Source organism: Notamacropus eugenii, chromosome 2, assembly GCF_028372415.1.
Source record: "Notamacropus eugenii isolate mMacEug1 chromosome 2, mMacEug1.pri_v2, whole genome shotgun sequence".
Classification (NCBI taxonomy): domain Eukaryota; kingdom Metazoa; phylum Chordata; class Mammalia; order Diprotodontia; family Macropodidae; genus Notamacropus; species Notamacropus eugenii.
The window spans coordinates 292,470,000-292,472,701 of record NC_092873.1 but is presented as its reverse complement, the minus strand read 5'-3'; the positions used below and the strand labels follow the sequence as shown (position 1 = coordinate 292,472,701).

General features: G+C 36.7%; 1 pseudogene; it reads left to right on the top strand.

The window, feature by feature from the left end:
• The first annotated feature begins 552 nt into the window (after nucleotides 1–552).
• Nucleotides 553–1,720, top strand: LOC140522987 (zinc finger protein 330 pseudogene; annotated as a pseudogene).
• Nucleotides 1,721–2,702: the final 982 nt, after the last annotated feature.

The window sequence follows — 2,702 nt, the reverse complement described above, 5'->3', positions numbered from 1 at the left end:
GACTAATCCAGGTGTAGCATCATGCAGATCAGAACATCTCAGGGCTTCCACATTTCCTAAGATACTATAAGAGTTCTGAAGACCCTGTACTCTGAACTTCAAAAATCCAAGAAGGTGCTAAACCTGTAAGATCAGCACAGGAACCCTGGTGACCTAGGTCAAGATCAAGCAAGGTTGATTACTAACCCCACCAAAAAAAATTTCAACATGAGGCAGAGCCTGGTCCTGGCACAAAGCCCCAATTCAGGAACTGAAACTAGAGAGATGAATAAACCAACGAAGATGCTGATGATGAAAAATTGTAGATCCAGAGATGCCCCCAGCCTACAAGGAAAGAATAACAACATAACAGCTTCAAGCAGAGACTCAAGGGAAAAAAATGGATTTTCCACAAGGATGATGTGAACACTGAGAAGAAATGAAGCAAGAGATAAAAAAAATTAAATAAAAGGTCTAGAAGAATGAATTTTAAAAACAAATGTTAAAAGTTGTTTTTACATATAATTGGGGAAAAAGAAAATACTAAATAAATAATTTTAAAAAGAAAATTACAAAAGTTCTAGAAGAATGAATTTGATGGAGAATGAATAGTGTAGAACAAAAGCAGTAAACCCATCCAAGTAAAAGACTCCCTGAAAATTAGAATAGCTCAAAAAGAAACATTAAAACAAAAAAAGTCTCCTCCATTGGTCCATATGGACACAGAGGGAGTGTGATTTGAAGGGAGAAGGCACCATTGGCATCCATCCACATCATCACCAGCCTCAAGGGAGCTTGTGTCCCCTTCTAACCCAGGCTACAGTCAGAGATGAGGAAACTGAGTCCTAGAAAGGGGAACAACTTTCTTAAGATCATGCCACTGTGCAGAGATAGGACTCAAACATGAGGCCATCCAACTCCCCAACCTGTGCGTTCTTCTCTGTCTCAGTGAGTTCTACATTCTTTAGAAAGTAGGCAAAATGCCAAAAAAAAAATGGTGCAAGAAAGAAGCCTGAACATTGAGAATGTGAAAAACAGCTGAGAATGGCAAGAGGCAATATTGACTTAAACATACACATAAAATTTCAATGGAATGTGATAAGTGTCAAAGAGGATAGAATAATAGAGCATTTTGTTACTTTTGTAATTCTGTACTGAAGTTACCAATATGCATGCAATGTGGAAAACCAAAATATATGATGAAGTCTTCAGATTGTGTCATGAAGCATGCTGATGTGTGTGGAACTGGCCTTGCAATTGTGAGTGCGATCTCTTGATTTCTGTGAAGCTTGGGTTTACCATGGTAGGAAATATCTGAGTACACATGTGTGTTTGTTCCTGCCCTCTTACTGATGCAGAATGTGTTGAATGTGAAAGAGGTGTATGGGACTATGGAGGCAGAACACTCAACTGCTCTTTTTGCCATAACTTCCCGTGTAAAGATGATCAATATGAACATTAAGCCTGCTGCCCAATTTTGGAGAAAGAAACATTAAAATGTATTTCCTGTAATCACTGGGACAGTATGTGTGCCTCTGTTGTAAGATTTGTTTCTGTGATGATCATACAAGGAGTAAGAAAGGGGAGGAAAGAACTCTTCTTGTCCTAAATGTGGACATGAAACTCAAAAGACTAAGGAGCTGACCACATCAACACACTCCTTGAAATTTGTCCAAGTGAAGATGCAGATGGAGTTTCTGGGTATGATGCCTGTTAGAAGAATCTTGCATCAGGAAAGTGATAGCAGGAAGAGGAAGATGATGACTATGAAGGAAAAGACAATGATGAGGAAGATGATGGAGGAAAAGAACACATCTATTCACTATGCCAATGGCCATGCTCACTATGAGGAGCCTGAAGACTAGGAACTACATTTCTTACACATGGATGACATAGAATCTGACTATTATTATTGTTATGTATGTGTGTGTACATGCATACATTGGGGAACTGTATATGTGGTTTTCAAAAGTAGTAGTTAAACCTTCTACTAAAGGGTAGCCATGCTTATTAAGAGAAAAGGAGACAGAGAGTTTTTATAGAAAACTAAAAATCAGACTTGTAGCACAAAGAAAATGAGTTGAGAAGATGATTATTCTTATTCACCAAGCACTAAATCATCATGGATGAGGTTATTTCTGATTATTATCTTGTGGCTTCGCAACAGAACTGGAAATAGGGAAATGGTGGTATAGGAAGATAATTGTATTTGTTGGAAATTAAATTACCATTTTTCTTAACAGTATCTAATTGCATCTTGTCATTTCACAAGCTGTATTATTGCAGAAATTCATTAATGTATTTTCCTCCTCATGAGATGCCAGAGCTCTATTATATAATATATATTCTGAAATATTAAATATTCATGTTGTCTTTAAAAAAACCAAAGGATTAAAAAATAGAAGGAAATGTAAAATATCTGATGTTTGTTTTTAGAACTGACATGGAAGGTAAGTCAAGGAGAAATAATTTAAGAATAATTGGACTCTTTGAAATCCATGATAAAAAAAAAATTAGACACCGTTCTTAAGCAATCATAAATGAAAACTGCCCATATGTATCAGAACCAGAGAGCAAAGTGAAGATAGAAAAATTCACCAATCACCTCTTGAAAGGAATTCCAGAAAAGTCCCTGGAATGTGAGCCAAAATCCAGAGCCCCATATCAAATAAAAAATATTGCAATCATCCAGAGGAGGAGTTCAAGTACTGAGAAACCAATCA